General features: G+C 40.5%; 1 protein-coding gene across 5 annotated transcripts in view; it reads left to right on the top strand.

The window, feature by feature from the left end:
- NRIP1 (nuclear receptor interacting protein 1) overlaps nt 1-22,250 on the top strand; it is a 150,743-nt gene that overhangs the window by 9,436 nt on the left and 119,057 nt on the right. For 2 of the 5 annotated variants that reach the window (XM_065575873.1, XM_065575878.1), the window contains exon 2: nt 7,868-8,066. The exons of the other annotated variants lie outside the window; for them this stretch is intronic. The gene's annotated coding sequence lies outside the window, so the exon portion shown is untranslated. The remainder of the gene's footprint in view (nt 1-7,867; nt 8,067-22,250) is intronic. 5 annotated transcript variants of the gene reach the window in all.

The following is a 22,250-nucleotide window of genomic DNA, read 5'->3' as shown; positions in this document are numbered from 1 at the left end:
CGATGTCCTTGTGACATCTATCTGTGACTTTATTGCTCCTGCTAGATAGCACTGTTATAGCCATCTTTAGAATTCCTTGGAAGTTCATCTGGAAGCTTGCTTCAGCTGGTGGACATTACAGCTAGGTATCACTGCAATAGAAGGAACTACTGTGTGCGCGCACAGGCCCACCAACCCACCCCTATTGGTCTATTAAGGTGTGTGGTAGTGATAGTTGTGGGAGCAGCAGAGTTAAAATTACCTATAATGTATATCACTTTTTAATCAAAATACTTAGTTGCTCTAGTGATGAGCACTATAGAAGTTATTTATTTATTTATTTACACACACACACACACACACACACACCTGTTTTTATATAAACAGCTAGTTTGGTTCACCTCTAAACCTGAGGGTTTTATCAGATGTCCATTTAAGGAATGGTAGTGAGGGAAGTAGTTACAAAAGTGCTTGAGGTGGATAGTGGTATCACAATGAACAACTTTTCGTGCCAATTGATTGTTTTAAGTCAACAAATTGCTCCACACTAAAAGTCTTTTGTGTTTGATTTTCATCTTTTTGCCTGATCTTTAGAATTTTTTTGGACATATAATACGGTATATAAAAGAGAAGTTTCTACTATGGCCTGATATTTTCCTTGTTGCCATATTCATTTCAATAAGGGCCGTTTTAGAAAACATGACCTCTGGGTATTTGTGGATGTGAAATAAGTGTTAAGTCATAATCATAGTATAGCAAGTCCAAGTTTAAAAAAAAAAAAATCAGAGCTGTTGTCTTTGAATCCAAAGTTCACTGTTTTACATGGATACTGTAATTTTGATCTTGAAGAAACGCGTCTGGGTAGTTGGGTAATAGACTTTTCTGTATTTATTTTAACAATGGTCCTGTCTGGGAGGTCTTACTTTCTGGAGTTCAAAGTTATGTTTATTTTGCTGACATAAACTGGGGGGGAGGGATAGCTCAGTGATTTGAGCATTGGCCTGCTAAACCCACGGTTTTGAGTTCAATCCTTGAGGGGGCCATTTAGGGATCTGGGGCAAAAATGTGTCTGGGGATTGGCCCTGCTTTGAGCAGGGTGTTGGACTAGATGACCTCTTGAGGTCCCTTCCAACCCTGATATTCTATTATTCTATGATTACCTGTAAATCTTAACACACTCATTCAGTGAAGTGTAACTTCCCTAACAGTAAACCAATATCTGGGTGCTGTGATACTCATTATTTCACACACACCCCCTCCAGATCAAGCATGGAATTGTTGAGGAGAACTAATGTATCCTTGGGCTCCTGAAGGATAGGCTTTCCGGGTTGGACCACTCTCAAGGCAAGTCTCTTCTTTGGGTCAACTATCTTGACAGAACCATTATTTAGTTTAACAAAAAAAAAGTGTCGAATGACTTTCTACCATATACTTTTAATCTTAGAATTATACAGTACATTTTAAGTTTATCTATTTTTGAAGTTAAAACTTGCCAAAGCAAGAGGAGAAGTTTTTTATACAATGTACACCCAAGAGGCAGAAATCATAAACTTTGGATAGTGTTGCATTTTTTATTTTTTGGTGTGGAACCGGCTAGTGGGGCCCTAAGATCTTCCAGACTTGTTAGGGAGGTCATTCTTGGATAGGGAGGGATCCTGTTTTGATACATTATAAGCGTGAGAAAGGAAATAAAATACAAATTTAAAAATGATTTTTTAACCTCCTATAAAATGAGCTCAACCCATAATATATGTAATACGAGACAGGTGAGCTTATATGGGAAGTGACTGGTATTTTTAAATGGTTAATGAATATTATCCTACTTATCACAAACGGTTTGCAGACATTTAGTACCACTATCAGTTTGTTGATATATACTAACTTTGTCTCCATTTCTAAAATCCTATTTCCCTTTGGTATAATGGAATCATCCCTTTAGTCTTGTCCAAAGATTGCCTGCTTTATGGCCCAATGCTGCAAACACTTAAGCATGTGAGTAACTTTACCCACTTGAGTATTGAATTCAGTAGCATTATTTGCATGAGTATTTGCAGAATAAGGCCATTAAAAGAGCATGAAGAAAAATGAAATGATTGGGTAGGGAGTAGTTGCAGGGTAGTCTGTTTTATATTTAGTACTCTTAGGACTGGTTTACTTGGAAAGGACAATAGCAATGTCAAACGAACAAACAAAAAACAAGCAGTAACAGAGCTGTAGTCAAATTTTAAGACCAAGCATACCACACTGAAAATTCAAAAGTACCTGGCTTATCAACTTCATAATTGTAATCAGTGTGGTTATAATGGATTCTTATTCTGATAAACCAGGCCATGTACCACCTGACTTCAGCCCACATATTACCAGTAGTGGCTGTACTACAGTTTGAGAACATCTGAACTAATACAGTATATTCAAGGATAACCACCAGAAAAGCTGAATGTTGTTGGTAAACTTTAGATACTTGAGTTTCAGAATCCATCCCAGTATCTTTGATTTTGCAGTAGCCAGCACAAGAGAAATCAAAATGTGGCTATCAGTCAGGTTATGTCTTTGCTTAGAATACTGCTGCTGTAGCGCTTCAGTGTAGATACTCGCTACAGCAACAGGAGGGGTTCTTCCATCACTAGTTAATCCACCTGCCTGAGTGGTGATAGCTTGGTTGACAAGAATTCATCCATAGACCTAGCGCTGTCTATACTAGGGGTTAGTTTGGATTAACTGTCCTCAGGAGTGTGGATTTTTCACACCTCTGAGACACATAGCTGGGTTGACCTGACTTCTTTGGAGTAGACCTGGTCTCAGTTCCTTATTCTTTAGTTGGTTACATTTAACCACTCAGAAAAGCGTAGAGGCTAATCTCTTGACTTGCTCTAGTATTTCTTAGTAATCTTGGCAATCAAGGTTGTTGAAAAGTTAGTTATGTGACTTTTGCTGATCTCAAAACCACCAAGTTATAAAATTTACTGTTAAAATCCATGGTTTAAGTAGCTCTTCAAATTTATGAAATTACCATGGTCAGCAGCAGATGGGGGTTCTGTTCCTTACGCTGTATTGTGCTTAATGGAACAGTGGCTTTTGTGGAAATGAGTATTTGAATATATCACATCATAAATATTAGTTACAAGTGGTTGAAGGTTTTGTTCAAAGATCTGTACTTATCTTTATTTTATTTTTTTTCCTAAGAAGGTGGTTGTTTGTGCAGCAAAAAAATTATATTTCCTACATGGTGTCTAACAGTCTGAATTGTAAATAAATGTTGTGTATTAAGTATATCAACTTGACAAAAAAAGTAGCTATTCTATAAACTTGAGGGGATATTTATTACCTGTTTATGAACAGCAGATATCCTGATATATTTAAAATTGCTTTTTCTCTGCCCATCCGGACCAATCCAGATTTTGAGTGGGTGACCACGTTCTGTATTGCTGGTACAAACAGTCTTGTTGTTATGGATGGTTTTTGTATTCAGCCTGTTTCAATACATAAGCTTGCATTACAAGTTGTTACAAACTGTTGTGCTGTATTCTGTCCTTAAACTACCTCTTGCATTAGAACCAGACATTTGTTCTTGTTATTGGAATTTATTTTTTTGGATATCCGAGTTCTAGATCATTAGGGTAATTCCTAACAGATCTTTTGAGGTTTTTAAGCAAAAGTAATTTGCATGTGGTAGGGAAGTACCAATCATCCTGCATACCAGAACAGATGTATTCCTTAAAGCAAGAGCTGTGGGCCATAAGTCATGATACTAAATGAGAAAGGAGTCTATTCCCATATTGCTGAAAGAGGGGTGAGCCCCAGATACATCGCATCACTGGATGGTCTGTTGTGGGAAAGAGGGTTGAGAAAAACGTGGACATGGAAAAAGTTGAGAATCCCTACCTTAAAGATATTGCAAGTTAATCATTTAAGGCTAGAATCTACCAGTTGGGGTAAGTAGTATTTTACTCTGCAAGTGGTCCAACTGATACCTTACTCCTTCAATAGCCTCAATGATATTACGCAATGTGAACAAGGACGGACAGAACATTGCCTTCAGTGAGGAGAAATTGACATCTTAAAAATAAAATAGTGATTTGTTTTACAGGCTTCACTGCTCAGCGATTATCCATAGCATAATCCACTCTGATGGTAAATTATTGTATCTAAAATTTTTTTTTTTTTTGCTAAGAATGGGCAGTTTGAGGAAGGTTGGAGGGCGAGAGCAAACATTGCAATATTAAAAAAAAAAAAAAATAGTGATCCAGTGACACTTTTTTGTTCTAGGGAGTATACTGTACTTCATTACAGAAGAGAAAGAAACAGTATTTTTCTGTGACTGCTGGTTAGTGTTTTTAGTTAGTGGTTATGCAGTACGGTCTAGGATTTAACCCTTACATCACTGCCATTTTGCCTGCCAAATGAATTTGATAATATGATGTCTATAACCTTTGGGTTAAGAAAAATGACCCGTATGCTTTCAGTAGCTTGGCATTTAATATTTTACAGCAAAGTTTTTAGTTTAACATATGTGAACTTGTACTAGATAGGGTTAATAGGCTAGAACAAAAGGTCAAAGCATAAGGCATTAGGCTTAATTAAGGGAGAGCAGGAGTGGCAGGAGTATGTGACAGTTAAATGGGTTTCCCACAGACTAATGTCGGTTACAGTGCAACCATGCCTCAATTTAAGTGGGTTATTTTGTGCAAAGGGCAACAGTGATTAGCAGTTTGACATGCCAGACATTTCTAGCCAATCCCATCTGTTTTAGAGGTTAAAAAAGCACACCTTTATGAGCTGATGGATTGAATTGTGTGCCTGTCTGGTAAAGATTAGAAGTCCAAGGCCAGTGCAGTAAATGTCAGTTACTGAATATTGTACTTTCTTCGTGGTTCTTTGTTTTAACTGTAAACTGTTTTGTAATAGGGATAATTGCTGCTATAGTGTTATAAACATTGACTATAGAATAAGAAAAACACTGCAGAGATTCTGAAGCAGGTGTCTTGAATTGAAACAGGTTGGGGTGTGGGCACATCTGTTTTTAAGTTTTATTTTAAACCTTGAGCGGTAACTCTTGTTCATTGTGTAAATGCTTTACTCAGCAGGGAAATATCTTTTATGAGAAATTTACTTTGTATTGTCACGTGGTACATGATTTTTCTTCACAACCGTCAATTTTTTAAAATGTATTTGTCCAGTGGTTAATTGTCTCAGTAATAATCTTCAGACACAAATTAAGCTGGATGTAAGGAGGTTCTCTACTTTTAAAAGTGTCTTCGACTTAACTGCATAAATACTCCCCTTATTCTCTCCACTCTGTTATTTGACCGGAATATAGATCGATAGCATGTGTGTGGGGTTTTTTTGTTTTGTTGGTTTTTTTGCTATTGCATTGCCTGCTCCTGTGGATCGCTTTCCCAACGGTGTGGTAAGTCTGCTTATGAGCCTAAAATCAAATGAGTGGTACAGTAAGTCTGACTGTTTGTTGTCATCTTTATAACTTTGTGAAGTCAGGAAAGTAACATCACTATTAAATTATTGAGGCAATAAATGTTTTTGATGTTCAGAGTTCATACATAGTGAAAAGTGGTTATCCTTCTTTAAAGTCAAGCAGAGATGAGGTTATGCTGTAAGATATAACATCAGCCCAAATGACATGAGGTAGCTTCAAAACCCATGTAAAGCAAGCTTTACACAAATAAGCACCCCACATTAAATCATTGGCTATGAATGAGCTTCACAGTAACTTGCTGGTAGCTTTTATCATTTTTTAAAAGGAAATGATACAATGAAATGGCTTTCTCTGTTTGATTAAGACTACCCTGGCTTAAAATAAAGGACTACTTGTGGAACTGTTTTCAGAGTATCTTTGGGGCATTTATAACTGATGTGTAAAATGAGTGTTGCTTTATCACATATAAGGTGTCCTCATCTTAACTGAATTTGTGGTACGCCCCCCCCACCCCCCCAAAAAAAATAAAAGATTTGAGAGAAGATTCTTTTCTTTGACTTTTGGTTGAAAAACATGGAGATCTTTTTCTTTTCTTTTTTTTTTTTTTTTAGGAGGGGTAAGACAGCATCATTATCTTGCAGTTAATTCAGTAACGTGGAACTGAAATGGATATATGCAGCATCTTGTTCTCCATGGAATATTTATTTAAATTATTTGTATCTAATACACATTTACATGGAAAAAGCATCTTGCCCTTCTCTGTGGGGAGAGAGGGTGAACAAGCATAAATTTTATAATACTTATTGCTTCACTTGCACTAAATCACTCTTAAATTGCAGAAGGTTGGCTTGAGAGTTGTGTAAAAGTGCTTGCTAGTAAACTGAGGCTGCATGGAGACATCTAATTTACTACTAAAAAACCATTGTCAGCTTCAGGGAATTGATGTGTGGTTGCTTACACTCAAATGTAATACTTGAGTTTTTTATATTCTCACATTTGTAATATTTAAAATGCTTATATAAAAGACAATTCAGATAATTTCATTGCTGTTGATCACACCTAACACATTATTCAGTGCAAATATGATTGGGAACGGGATGGACTTGGTATCAGTCTTCTGCTGATTCACAGAATAACATACTCTATGTTCATACCACTTAGTGATCACTGTTACAATCTTTACAATGCTGCTTGTGTGTAATTAACATAATTTTGGTATTTCCTGTAGTAAGTATAGCACAAATACTGTAGTAAATTGAATTAGGCAAAATAGTAAAGATTTTAATGGCAACCGCTGTGCTGGATATTTTCTCTCCTTCTACCTCAGGAGTGAAATGGTCAATGGTAAAACTCCCTCTGATAGGATTTCACACCTAAACCTAACATCATTTATGATCCATGAGCTACAATGGCATGAAGTTAATACAGTGGCTTTTCCTACTGCCTACATTACTAAATAAATCAGTGCAAAACATTCCGTTTCACGTAAATGAAAATAGCGATGTGTTGTTGGCACATTTGGCAACCAACATCATCTTGCTCTAAACATTCTCTGTGCTCTCAATTAGAGCATTCTAGAATATTCATCTTGCTTGCATTGGTCATTAAGCATTAAAAGCAATTTTAATTGTCCAGTGTCTCCAATTTTTGGATCCGCTTCAAAAAGGAAAATACGCTGTTACACAGTTCAGCTTTTTCAAAAATGGTTTCTTACATGTAATTGATGAAAAGACAAGCACTTGTTGATATCATGGGCCCTTCATAATTGGTGAGAAGAGACTGCCACAGCCTGTTTGAGTAAACTGCCCCATGTGTGTATCTCTTCATTTTACTTTTTCCATACTCTGTGACCTTGCAGTCATTGACTTCAGTCTGGAACAATTTCAAAGTCACGTAAATGAATGTAATTAAGGTATTGCTTATCATCTTGCAGCGTTCAGAGGGAAGCTTATTGGCTAGAAAGGTTTGTTTATTTAAAATGGAAGGTCAAGCTAAAGTTAAACCTTTTTTGCATAAAATGGTTTTGTAATGTTTTTATTTAGCTGCTAAAGAACGTAATGTTTGGAAAAGCAAATAATAGTTTTATTTGACCTCAGGGTGTTTGCTGAAGCTTGCTTTATTGAAGAAATTTGTTAACATACCACAAACACTGTGGAATGGAATCTTCATCTCCCATCCTCCAAAGAACTCTCCATTAAAGCTAGTGTCTTATGTCTCCGCCTATCAGTAATGAAGGAAGTACAAAAAAGGCCAGTCATAATTAGTATAAATTGTCTAGTTAGCCCACTCTCTTCCTCTTCCTTTTGCTCTGTGGCTCCTCCTGGTGCTTGGAATTCAGGTTTGGTAATCAACTAACCTCTTCTTTTCCTCTGTCTAAGCAGAAAAGACAAGAAAGAAAAATATAAAAACAGTAAGTTACATAATGTAGTGACTATTAATTCCCTCTTTCTCTTTCAGTCAACCCTCTGTTTCTTGGTCAGAGTAAGGGTACGTCTATACTTAACCGCTGATTCGGTGGCAAGCAATCGATCTATCGCGTCTAGACAAGACGCGATAAATCGATCCCAGAAGTGCTCGCCATTGACGCTGGTAATCCTGCTCCGTGAGAGGAGTATGCGGAGTCGACGGGGGAGCCTGCCTGCTGTGTGTGGACGCGGTAAGTACCTTTAAGTTCGAACTAAGATACTTGGACTTCAGCTGAAGTTGCATATCTTAGTTCGAACTGGGGGCTTAGTGTGGACCAGCCCAAAGGAAAATGGCAGCTGCTTAGGCTTATGTCCCTTTCTTTTCTATCCTGTTCAGTTTAAATACACTCAGTTGTTTCACTTAGTCTTTTGGAATTGGTGGGTTGCCTTTCTGCTGTAGGCAAGCATGCATGCCACTCCTGCTGGTCTGCTTCCGAGTCATTTCAGAATCTGTAGTGCAGAGCATTTATTCAGAGACGTTGTTACCTACCAACTAAGGAGCCTGGATTTCACCCTAGGTCTCCTAAATCCTAGATCTCTTGTCTAAATGGAAGGTCTTTCTAGATGATGGGAGAGGGATGCCTCAGGAACAGCTGGCTGGAAAATGTCCGGTCCCCATTTCTTCAGATTTGATTCATGAGAAATGTAACAAAAGTCCTCCCACCACTCCAGCGTTTCTTTTCCCACTAACATACTACCAAGGGAATAGGGGTTGTGTCCTCACCCAAACTGCTCATCAGTGCCACCCTAAGGCTGAGTAGAGACTGCTTGAAGTTCTCTTGGCACTGGGGAAACTGCGATTACTTTCCAGGAACCACTGCAGAAATGGGATGCTGACTCCCCCCCCGCCCCTCCCTTAGCCCTTCATTCAGTCTGGACTCTGGGCCTAACTCTCCACTGCCTTGTTCCCCGTGTAGTCATTTACACCCACACAGAGTGAGTTCAAAAATCAAATCAGGATGGTAGCATTTTACAGTCCCTTTGCACTCAGTAGGCACAGGTTAAAATGATAACGCAAGGTACAAGGCATTGGAAAATCAGACCTGTTGTCTCTAGAACTCAACTTATCCTTGGAGTGCAATATCAAAAACGAAAGCTTGACATGACCTTTTCGGTGGAGCTCTTAAACACAGCCGCCCTTATTTTCTTGCTCACAAACTTTCTATGAAGTAATTTCACAGGGTGTTAGGCTTATTTCAGAGAGCCCTGTTTCCTTGCCACCTTTCTAGGGACAGTTAGTGCCAAGAGATGTGATACGACCATTTCCCTCTTCTTCAAATCAAGCTTATGACGGCTTTGTCCTTGCATCTCCTTCTGTTCCATCCTCTAAATGTGGGACGTGGCTTAACCATTTCACAGAGGGGCATACTCTTGCTTCCTCAAACTTCAATGGATTAGTTTGCTTTGGCAATAAGCTCCTGCTCTGTGGCTCAAGTTAACCGTATATGATGTCCCAAAAAGCTTATTCCCAGGCTATAATAATGATAGGGGGCTGAACTAGGTGTTTTACTCTGGTACTTGGCCCGAAAAGCGGGCATGTCTGACTGATCCTGACTTCTGAATCATAAAACAATTGAACAACTTAAAAGTAGGCTAGACTCCTATCTATTGCATTTATGCTTATGCTTTGTAAGTTTCAAAGTGCTTATCTGTATTTTCCCCATATGCCTGGGGCAAGGTCAATACCTATGATTAAGATTAAGATTCTAGGTCGTGTGCGATAACAAAAATTCACAGGAGCCCGCAACCTGTCCCTGACCTCTACTAAAAATACCCTGGGGAGTGGTGGGAGGGAAACGATGACAAACCAAGTGCAGCCAGGGCTTGTTGCTGCTCCTGTGGCAGGGGCTGACTACTGCTGCTCCTGTGAGCCACAGGACTGGCTGCCAGTCACTGCTCTGGCAGCCTCGGGACTGGCCCAGAATAAGTCATGGAGATTCTAGAAAGTCACAGAATCATGTCCTTACCTATGATTCACAATTCTGATAGTGTCTCAGATTGTTTTCAGATCTGCAGGGTCTTCCCAAATCTCTAGCTTCAGGGCTCTATCTTTCACCACAACCCTTCTCTATTGAATCATCTTCATGTGATGAGGGACTGCTTAGTGAGATGGAGTCACTCTTAATAGGCACGTGGCTGTTTCAGATTGAGCTTAGGGCCATATTTTCAATGTGGTACGAAAGAGAGAATTTCTAATCCTCTTCGTGCTCCCTGTGGTATGTTTAGGATTTATAATTGAGACAATGTTTTGGGTTAGCAGACTGAAGCATCACATGGGAAGTGTGTCCTACTGCATCCAACGTATTCAGGGACTTGACTATGTAAACGCTGACAGTGTTTTGCCTTTATAGGAGCAAACTTCAGCATTAAAATAGCTGTGTGATTCCAAGCTTCTTCAATCGCCATTTACTGCTGCTGGGAAAACTGTTGCTTTGGCGCTTCACTTTTCTGGAAAAATCGGCATGCACGCATCACAATTTGATACCAAGAGCACTGAAACTCTTTGCATTTCAGCTTCGTGACTCTTTTGGATGTCAAAGGAAATGGTTGCTGTGCTTGTACAAAGTGATTCAGATCCTTAAGTCTTTTATTTGTCGGATTAAGGATTGTGTGAATTTAGCATACAAGCACCTTTGCCTTCCTGCTTCTTAGAGGTCATTTGTTGGCAAGGTGAAGTTGAGTCATAATAGGCTATTGACACTTGTAGGGCTGCTATTTGAGCTAATCCTTGTTAGTTTATCAATTATACTAATTGGACCTGCTGTTGTCTGAGGTGTTTGTTTTTTGGCAGAAAAATGCTTCAAGACACTACATGAAAGTAAGCCCATTTCTGTTACAGGGCCTGATCCAATTCCTATCAAAGTTTGTGGGAAACTTAAGTTAACTTTAGTCGGCACTAGATCATATCCTCAAAGAAGGGCTCCTCACAGCCACTAGTTCAAAAGAAACTTCCTTTCTAGAAAAGCAGGGAGGGAAATATGGCGAGGAAATACGATTTACCTGTAGTTGTTTTGTCCTATTTTCCTCCTACCCCCGTTCTCCTGTGTATCTCCAAACATTAACCTCTTTTCAAATGTTAACTTGAATTTCTTTCAGTACTGAATGAGAAGGAAGTAGGTGGGGCTAATTCTAGGGTTACCATATTTAAAAATTAAAAAAAGAGGACACTCCACAGGGCCCTGTCCCCGCCCCAACTCCGCCCCTTCCCCGCCCCAATTCCGCCTCCTCCCCTGAGTGCCCCGCATTCCCCCTCCTCCCTCCCAGCCACGCGAAACAGCTGCCCGAGCACTACCGTCTTCACGGTTTGCCAGGCAGCTCCCAGACCCTGCGCCCCCGGCCGGGCGCTTCCCCAGCACAGCCGGAGCCTGGGAGAGGAAGCGCCTGACTGGGGGCGCAGGGTCTGGAGGTCTGGGGGCTGCCCGGCAAACCGTGAAGCCGGTAGCACTCGGGCAGCTCGGCTCTTCAGCTACACAAAGCTGAGGTGTCTGGGGGGAGCAGCAGCAGCCGCCGCCGCGGGGGAATCCGCCTGCAGCTCGCAGCCTGCCGGAGCCGCTCTAAGGTAAGCAGGGGACTAGTATTTTCCCGGACATGTTCGGCTTTTTGGCAATTCCCCCCGGACGGGGATTTGAGGACCAAAAAGCTGGACATGTCTGGGGAAAATCCGGACGTATGGTAACCCTACTAATTCAGATCCTCATAGACTGTTCTTGCTTCCTGGGAAGTGGAAAAACATCGTAATAGCAGTGCTGCTTCCTTTAGAGGAGGAAGAACAGGACTCTCTGATCATTAGTTACCACTAAGGAAATCTGCCTTAAGGTTGATACAAGTGAAACACTTCGGCAGAAATCAATGATCGAGCAAATAGAAGCATTGCTTTCTCTGCCTTTTGCTATTAAAGCAATGTTTTCCAAACATGGGGGAGGAGGTGGATCTGCAGGACAGAGAAGAGGAACGTGGGGAAAAAACGGTGACCCTGGATTCACATTTGTCCCACTTAAAAAGATGCTTGAAAGCCATCAATGTCCATTTCCTTGGTCTTTCTGTGACCTGTTGTGAGAGTAGTTAGCACATGTGAGCTGCAAGCTCCAGCTCTGCTTCTCCTACATAACTGAATTCAGCCATGAGATCTCACCCTGCTGTGAGTAGTGTGTCTAAGTGTTTGAGGCTGAGGCGAAACTAACAAGGGGGGAAAAAAATCACCCCTCCCTTCCCCCCCCCCCCCCCCCAAAAAAAAAAATGAGGCAGGGAGGAGTGGTGTTTGGGTAGGGCAGGGATCGGCAATCTTTGGCACGCGGCCCGCCACGGTAAGCCCCCCAGCGGGTTCGGCTGGTTTACCTGCCACGTCCGCAGGTTCGGCTGATTGCGGCTCCCACGGTTTGCCGCTCCAGGCCAATGCGGGCTGCAGGAAGGGCGGCAGCACGTGCCTCGGCCCGCGCCGCTTCCCGCAGCCCCCATTGGCCTGGGACGGCGAACCGCGGCCAGTGGGAGCCACAATCAGCCGAACCTGCGGACGTGGCAGGTAAACTGGCCTGGCCCGGCCCGCCATGGGGCTTACCCTGGCAAGCCGCGGGCCAAAGGTTGCTGATCCCTGGGGTAGGGAGAGGCGAGCAAAAAGGAACAGGACAAAAAAAAAAACCCTGAAAAAATTAGACACTGCAAAAACTGCTGCAGAATAGCACTGAAGACGAGTTCTTTCCTCTGAAAACTTGACTCCCTTATAAATGAATGTAGGGACTCCCTCAAAAAAATCAGCAACAATCAAAAAACCCCTGGGATTTGCATTTTGAGGTAGACTTTTGTCAAAATCTGACAATCAGTTTTGTAGTTAGTACAACTGTTTGTTTATATAATTGGGGAAGAAGATGAAGCCTTAACTACATTTTTAAAATGTAGAGTTCTCCTTGTGGAATGTCAAATTAGACTTGATATTGAAAGTTAACTTGTAGTTGATCTGAGGATACCAGAGCTGGACTTGTTTCATCCTCTCAAAGATGATACATGCTGTGGAGGAGTTAGTGAACTCTATTAAGTTGTGTTGAACTGTAGTAAGAGATGTCTTTGTTAGTGTTTCAGAAAAGAAACATAAAATGCAGAAGTGCCACTGTCGGGTAGTTGCTGTGTTCCAGTATGAAGTTAGAGTGGGGAGAAGTTAAGAGAAAGGAATGTGATAGTATATTTTTCTGGTGATGGGACTGGTAACTTGAAATAAACTGATTACCCCTCCCTCAGCTTTAATGGATGAGGATTATTTGTTCAGTTCTTGAACAGCTATCATGCTATATACCAGGGATGAAGATTCAAGCACATGGCAATTTTTTTCTCTAATCCTAATTTAGATTCTATATTTAAAACCTCTATCAAATGACCACATGCACGCTCATTAGGGAGAATTGGGGCATATTGCCACCTCATCCCATATTTGAAACAGTAGAGATGGTAAGGCTGACTTTGTGGAAACTTCAGGAAAACTTAACATGACGTTTGTCATTGTTCTTCATAGAGTGTAAGGTATGATTATTTTTATTGTTTTCATATAGTTTTCTAACGAGCAAGAGTGTATATACCTGTTCTGGGTTACAGAGGTCATTTAGCATAGATCGAATATGTAGTGCTTGCCACTTTTGAAACAATTCTGCAAAAAGAAGGAGGTTGTGTTTTGAAGGCATTTCATGATTTGATAGATAAAGTTAATTTAATATTCTTGAGAAACACATACTTTACTTTCCAGGACAGTATTTTTTCAGAATGTACAGCTTGGTGTATCAGTTAAAGTAAAGCTTGTTCCTCCCTCCCCACCTTTTTATCTAAAGATCTTGTCAGTTACTAATATATAGTTTCTATGAAACTATAATTTATGTAGCTAAGGGCGAGATTTTTGGTGGGTGTAAATTAGCATAGCTTCATTGACTTCAGTTGACCTATGAAGTCACTGTCTATCTCCTTATTAATGTAAGAGTATTCCTACATCATATTCTGGAGCTTTTTTTTATTTCCAAATCAGGCACCTAAATGGGGAAGAACATTGTATTGTCATGTCTATCATTTTCAAGTGTGTGTTTTTTTTGTTTGTTTTTTTTGGGTTTTTTTTTGTATGTATATGTATGTCAACAGGTTCTTGAAAATCACTTGTATTTGCCAGATGTGCTGTTTACTCTTCAGAATTTGCTCATGTGTTTGGTGTGCATTAAGGAAAGGGGGAGGGAAAAAGACTCAATCAACATTTTCTCTTTAGAAATTAAGTGAAAAATCAAGAACAATTTTAAATGCAGTTGTGTAATGGCTTTGTGGTGTTAGCATAGCAACCAGCAGGCAGCATGCCAGAAGGCAGCACATGTTTCCATGCTGTTAGAACAGGGTTTCTCAATCTTCATTGCACTGTGACCCCCTTCTGACAACAAAAATTACTACATGACCCCAGGAGGGAGGACTGAAACCTGAGCCTGCCCGAGCCCCCCCGCCCAGGGGGCGGGGGGCTGATTCCAAAGCCTGGTGGGGCCAAAACTGAAGCCCAAGGGCTTCTGCCCCAGGCGCGGAGCCTGTAACTGAGCCCCACCACCGAGGGCTGAAGCCCTCGGTCTTGGGTTTTGGCCCTGGGCGGTGGGGCTCAGGCTTTGGCCCCGGGCTGCAGCAAGTCTAATGCCAGCCCTGGTGACCCCAAACTGTCCCAACCCACAGTTTGAGAACTGCTGTATTAGACTGATAATAAGGACTTTGATCATTCATGTGAGCTCTGAGGGCCATTCCCTCAGTATAAGTCAGTATACTCTAGAGCCGGATCTTCAAATCTGCATAACACCATTGAAGTCAGTGGACCTTCATGATTTACGCCAGCTGAGCATCTACCCCCTGTATTTAATTTGAAATATTCTTTGTGTATTTTTTAATTTACTGAAACACATTGGTCTTGGTAGTGCTGACTTATAAAAAGGAATAACATAAACAACTGGTCTACTGAAGCGTACTTATTACTGCTGTCACAGGAGCGTAGATGTGAGAGAAAAGTAGTATTTTGGTTTTAGTATGTTCCTGTGAGAGCAAGTGTTTTATTAAGGCAGGAGATTATTTGTTTCGGTGAACTGTTTCAGTGTATTATAAAATATAAATAACTTGGACAGGTGTTCCTGCCTAGTAGTGGAGTAATGAGGTTAGAAGTAATGCCTTGGGGTAAAATATGGCTCTCTCAAGTTGGGTGTACTCGGAGACAGGAGAGCGGTTCACTGTGTCCCTTCTGTCCCCTTTCCCACAAGCAGGAGTGAATCATAACACTGCTTTCTGTGCTGAGAGTGCCAGTGGAGCTGCTGCACTGGAACGCACACTACACATCCAGGATGTGAAAAGCTGGCATCTTCTGTTGCCTGGGAATCTCGGCCTGAAGTCAAAGGGACTAGACCTGCTCATGTTCTTACACGCTTTGTTGAATTGGGACAATCATGCTTCCTTGTATGCTGCAGATACTCCAGTCTACATTCCAGTCTCAGTGCGCCACTGGCTCTGAGACATAACTTGCTCCTCGGCCACTTTTTGTGATTTTTAAGGTATAGATAAGTGTGCATATGTTGTTCTGGTTTAGTAGTACCTTACGAGACAAGTAGTCCTACTGAATTCAGTGGGACAATTTACAGATTATTCACTGTGAATAAGAGTGTCTGAGTCTGTCGCTTTGTATACCTCTTAAGACACGTTAGCAAAATTGAACATTCTAGCTAGTTGTGTGCCACTGTCACTATGGAGTGGATCAAACGGAGCTTGTTTGTGCCATCACTGAGTAGTGTGTTTTAATAAGATGTACAATATTAACACATTTGCTTCTGTAAATGCAGTGTAAAATGGATGTATGCAGCAACGATTTCTTTTCTGATTCATATGTACTCACTGCAGGCTTTTAAGTACAGCACCTTTTTGTGATAAATTGAGATGTTTAGTTAAAGATTATATATAGACAGGCTTTAATGTTTGAAACTGCCACCTTTTTGAGCTTGTCAATTTTAAACGTTCTTCAACACTGGTCAAAGCATCATAGGTTGAAGTATATTCACTAGGGAGAAAATTGGCACCAACTTTAGGTCCTTAATATCCTAAAGCCTATGGTATGTTTGTTCTGTTGCAAGGCTATTGTTAAGGCTGGCTAACCTAACCTGCCTATACCCATAAGCTAGTAGGTCTAAGGCATGTTCACAATTTCTCCTGTTTTTAAAATTTGCTTTAACAATACCGTTTTTGGACAAGGTAGCTATATATAATGGTGCCTTCTGGGATAGGAATCCTGTGTAGTGGCATGTATATGGTAGGAAGTTAGGGGTCTCAGCCAGCATGTACTGTTTGGGTCTTGTGTACATGGTTGACTCTTCCTTGACTTGGCATCTATTTTAATATAAAATATTTGGATAGGAACATTTTGAAAAATTTGAGACTGACTGACTCCATTTCTTCCTACTTTCATGAATGGTGCCAACAGACACAATAGGGAAATCTGCAGCATGGGATTGCAGAGAAAAAGGGTTCTAGGAGCTAGTTCTAGAAGACAATCTAAGGGCGAGACTTCCAAATATATTGGAGCACTTCTGTGTGTGTGCGTGCGTGTGGGGGGCGGGGAAGAACCCTGGAAAGACTCATTTCATTTTGATCTTTGAAACAAAAAGGCAGGTATCCCTCTCAATTTGGGATGCAATATTGAATAAGTGTGGGCGGGGGACACACTGTAGTAATGAGGGATACACAAATTTATGTATCTGAGGAAAATGGAGCACTCTTTTTATACTTTAAATGTAACAATACACTTCATAATTTAAATTTATTATTTTGTATTATAGTAGTTTCAGGCCCGCTGACAGCAATTCCCGGCCCCAGGGCCGTCCCTAGTGGGGCTCGGGGCGGAAGTGACACATCCGTCACTTCTGGGACCGACCGCACTGGTCAATCGCGCCAGCCCGTGGGGCCCTGAGTGGTCACTACCCCGCATGTGTCTAGGAGCCCTGCAGCCCACCTGGGTGGTTTAAAAGGGCCTGGGGCTCCTGGTCGCCACCATGGTGGCCAGGGGCCCCTGGGCCATTTTAAATCACCCGGGTCCCTTTGCCCCACCCTGATGGCGGTTCTGAGTAGTGTCTAAAGGTTCCTGATGAGATTAGGACTCTAGTGTGCTGTGTGCTGTACAAACTCATAGTACAAAAGAGTCCCTGCTCTAAAGAGCGTACAGTCCAAACAAACAAGAAAGGCAAAAGAGGAGGGGGCGTGTAGTAGCAGTATTCCTATTATACAGATGTGGAACTGAGGCACAGAGAGCTATTAAGTGATTTGCCCATGGTCATACAGGAAGTCAGTGGCAGCACTGTGAATTGAACCCAGATCTCCAGAGTCCCAGTCAAGTATCTTGACCACAAGAACAGATTTCCTCTTTATGCAGAGTCCATGATTTGACAGCTTCACATGTTAACAACATGCTGGGTCAGAAGTTACTTAGTAGAGTACAGGGGAATATAACCAGAGTCACTGGGTTGAAATTAGCAAAAAGGAATATTTAAGCAAAAATATCAGGGTCTTCCTAACAGTGCACTCCATGATACTCTAGATTAGATGCCTAGGAAAAGTGGCTGAAGCCTTTCCCAAAGGACAGTTAAGACTAGATGCGATAATATATTAGACAGTACACTCCAAGAATTTTCTTCATTGGATGCAAAATAGAATAAATGAAGGGTATTTTTCTTTTCTAATTTCCAAGAATATGAAGTGAAGGATAGAGGGAAACTAGGGTTTAGAGAAAATGTCCTTGCTTCCTTAATCTAGGGTTGTGTGCTACTTTATTTTACACCTGTCTACACCTTACTCTCCTTTACATGTAGGCAGAGCTGGTGTAAATAGGAGTCTAAAGTGGCATAAGTGGGAAGAGGTCTAATTTGTGCCTGTATACTTATCATTTCTGACTTTTGACTCAAAATGTCACGCAAATTGAATAATGTGAAATTAAAACTTTTTTTGCCTGTTTTGGCAGACTCTCTGCATTTGCAGAGGAAAGTTTTTGAGAGAGATGACTGAGTCATTTTCTGAATTAGGAATGACCTCCCAGTAGGCACGGTAGAAGTGAATCCTTGGCTATAATCAGCTGGCCTTTTTTTTTTTTTTTTTTTTTTTTGGACCCTTGAAGGATGAACCTGCAGACCAGATCACCCAGAGCAGCAGCAGGAGAAGGATGAAGAAAAGTCAGGTTCTTATAAATGTTACCTGATTCTTCTAAAGGAAAGAGTACTGTTTTCTTACAAGAGAGCTGGCTGCCTCAGTATTCTAAACATCTGTTTTTTCTTTCCCTTGTCCCTCTCTTGCTGCTAGGTTTTATTTCAGCTGCTTGCAGGGGACTAATCCATTCCAAGGGGGGGAAGAGGGGAAATCCTCAAGAATGTAGGTGAAATGGGACCAGAGCCACCCAGAGAATATTTACGGTTCAGGCTCTTGTAAAAACCCTAATCTAGCCTATGGTTGTTCTTATTGGAAGTTTAGTTCAGGAGTCAGGCATGTAGGACTTGGAAAGCAAGACAAAATTTTATTTCTAGAAATTAAGTCTGTATAGAAGTAGTCACTACAGTTAACACCTAGACCTAACTTTTTTATTTTTATTACTGTTGTATTAAAATGGAAATCTAAAATGTGTTATAGCATTTAACAAAGGATTATTTTGATTTAAACATAACTTCTTTTAAAAAAATGACATATACAGTAATATACTAAGTTCCAAAACACTGGAAAAATGCTCTGAAATTAATAGCTGATTAATAGCTATTTTAGAAAAGTTACTATCACAGCCATTTCATAACCTTCCCCCATGTTATAGACTGCAAGACTTTTTTTAAAGCTCTCCTTGTTATTATTTCTTTCTAGTATATTAAATTATTTTATAAACAAGCCTTGGCAAAAGCAAGCTTGTCTGCTGTTTTTGTTTTTTGAGTAATATATTAAAATGCTCTGGACATAACTTAGAACTCTTTAGTCAATATTGTTTAATTTGCCTTGAAATACCAACTTCAAGCTCTTTGATAAGTGGTTTGAAAGATTGTCTAACTGCACTATAAGTACTGGAAATACTTTAATATTTTCTGCTGAAATGCCACTTTGTAAATTGTTGCAGCAATACTCAGTGAATCAGAACAAAAATCCTTATTCCTCTTACAAGAGTACAACATAAGAAACGCTATTTCTCCCCCCCCCCCCCCCCCCCCCGCCTTCCTTTCGTGGTACAAGAATACCCTGACACACAAACTGGTCCTAAACAATGGGACTGGCCATTACTACTCAAAGGTCTTATAATTTAGAAAGTTTGACCATTGTATGTGCACATAGACAAAAAGATATGAGCTAGAAAACATGCATGAAGGTACAAGGGGTGGGATGGAGTTTAGGGTTCAAGTAGCCATGTCACTTCTCCCACTTTGCCTCTTGTAAGAGAGTCAGGCACAATCCTCGTCCATTTGCTTGGGGACCAGGTGATTCGAGCAGACCTAGCAGTGCTAGACTGTGCAACGGTAAGGAAGATATATGACCCTATTCTTCCATATGAACTGTTGAAACCTGGCCGGCATGGGGCAGCACACTCTGCAACATGTAAAGGGGTATAACAAAGGCCATTCAAGTCTGTGCTTCTGGATTCATTGTCACTTTTGAACATAGCCCCTCCTCAGCACTCTTCTTCCCCCATGCGTCGTGATTGAAAGCCCTCTGCACTGAGAACTTTATAGTGTTTCAGCCCAGTGTATGATGCATCAGAACCTTGCACTAAAGACAGAGTTTCATTGCAGGTTACTGAATTGTGTAAGTATATGAACAAATACACACACCAAAAAAAAAAAAAAAAAAAAAAAAAAAAAAGACCACAGAATGTATATCGTAAACTTTATTTTGCAGATAGTTTTAACTAAAAACTTTATAGTAAATTGTAAAATAAATTTTATTAAAAAAAAAAAGAGAAATTATAGTTAAGAGGATCCATTATAGCATCTGCTATTGAAACTGCTCAGAGGTGGTATTCACCCCCACACTAGCTGTGAAAAGATTTAATATGGGCTTGAAGGGCCAGTTAGCTTGCCACCTTGCACCTGAAGTGTGGGCAAAGAATAATTAAAGCCCAGCTGGAGGAGAACAGGGTTTGTTTCCATAAAGAGTGGGGTGAGCCTTGTTGTGGGGTGGAAAACCTGAGGAGGGGAAGTTGGGAGTTCCTGCTCTCTGCAAAGCAGCCTAAAGAAAAGTTGAGGAGGAGAAAGGGGCAAATACGGGACAGGCTTCTGCAGAGGTGAGACCTACCAGGAAACTGTCTGAACCCCTCAGTGGGGGAGGAATGGGCTAGCCCCTGCATTGTGGGATGGATTGAGGCCTGGGACAGTCTGAAGGTGTGCCCCTGCTGCTTTAACGAGGTAGCTGCCAGCTGGACTAGAGGTTTGGTTTTTGTGTATTTCTGCTGGACTTTAATAAAAGACTGGCCCTGGAAGGGGAGTATTCTGTGAAGTTGTCTGGCTGGAGGGCCAGGATGCCACCTATGGTTGGAGTAGGCCAGAGGACGGTGTGGGGAACTGAGTTACAGCTGCCCCAATGCCATATCTGGCCACAAGGGCTCATATTAGGACATCAGTCTAGCACAGGTGGAAAAAAGCCACCAAGCTTTTTTTATGCTAATTAGAAACTGGATTAGTGAGGTTGTGCTATAGTTTACACAGCTTTCTTGAGAAAGAGAAGAACAGGAGGACTTGTGGCACCTTAGAGACTAACAAATTTATTAGAGCATAAGCTTTCATGGACTACAGCCCACTTCTTCGGATGCATATAGAGTGAAACATATATTGAGGATATATATATATATATATATACACACACACACATACAGAGAGCATGAACAGGTGGGAGTTGTCTTACCAACTCTGAGAGGCCAAAACGTTTTTTTTGGCCTCTCAGAGTTGGTAAGACAACTCCCACTTGTTCATGCTCTGTGTGTGTGTGTGTGTGTGTGTGTGTGTGTGTGTGTGTGTGTGTATATATATATATACCCTCAATATATGTTTCACTCTACATGCATCCGAAGAAGTGGGCTGTAGTCCACGAAAGCTTATGCTCTAATAAATTTGTTAGTCCCTAAGGTGCCACAAGTACTCCTGTTCTTTTTGCGGATACAGACTAACACGGCTGCTACTCTGAAACTTGAGAAAGAGACACTCACCTTCTTACTTACCATAATATCCTGAGAGCATATGCGTGAAAGTGTGCATGTTGTTTAAATTGAGGAATATGATGGAGTGTATTGCAGGAATAGTATTTTTGTGACCAATTGTGGGTGACGTACTATTTCTGTTTAAATACTTTATCTTGCATTACTTGGATGCCAAGACAGTCTAAATGACAGTAGGATTTTTTTTTAACTGATGTTTTAACTGCCTTCTGGTGGCTGTTAGCTTATTAAGAAAGCAACATTTGACACTTGCAGGTTTGGATTAAGTGTCAGATTGTAAATTACTCTCTCTCCTATTTTTAATAGCTCAGCTTTTTTTTATTATTTATATCAGATGCTAGACAGAAGGCTCTCTGTCCTGCATAAACAAATAATATTAAAACATGAGAAGATGTCTTTGGAATGAACATTTGTATAGTGCTGCTGGTTTCACAGATGACCAAAATGGACATCATCAACAGGCGCCTTTGTATCTGTTGAATTACTGCTCTTAAATACAATCACTTTCCACTGAATATTGTTGCTGCTTAGTTTTTCCAATTTAAACATGATGTTTACAAAGATACTTTTATTGAAATATAATAAAAGATTGTCCATTTCATGATTATAAGTTGGTTTTAAAATGGTTGTTAAAAATTAACTGATTTCCAGTAATGTTGTTTTGAGACAAGTATAGCAATCCATTTGTGTACTAGATATTAGTTCAGTGTCAGTTGCTCAGTCTAATATATAGAACCACTTCAAGAAAAAACTGTTTTATTGTAATACAAATGGACCCTCAACAATAGTGGTGTTGCAAGGAATTTCTGAAATTACATTTACACCATAATATAGCAATATGTAATATTGAAACTGATTTTCTGGCATTTGGACATGGAAAAAGCATTAGGCTGCAACAATACTTAAATGTAAGGAAAATATTGATTATGTTTTGGAAACCTGCCTTTTTGTTATTGAGTAATCTTTTACTCTTTAATTATTAATCCAATCTCTCTCTCTCTCTCTCTCTCTCATTTGAGACTACGCAGCATGAAAGAACATTTGAAGAGTTTGAAGCTTCCCAATATTTTTTCTGATAGCATTGGGTAATTGATTGATAAGCAAGTATTCTTGGAATTCTGGCTGTATTTTCTTCACAAGAACATATTCTGTGCCTTGCCATTGTGCTGTGACTATT

The sequence above is a fragment of the Chrysemys picta genome, chromosome 1 (assembly GCF_011386835.1).
Source record: "Chrysemys picta bellii isolate R12L10 chromosome 1, ASM1138683v2, whole genome shotgun sequence".
Lineage (NCBI taxonomy): Eukaryota > Metazoa > Chordata > Testudines > Emydidae > Chrysemys > Chrysemys picta.
The sequence above is the reverse complement of the archived record's forward strand: the minus strand, read 5'-3'. Positions and strand labels throughout refer to the sequence as shown.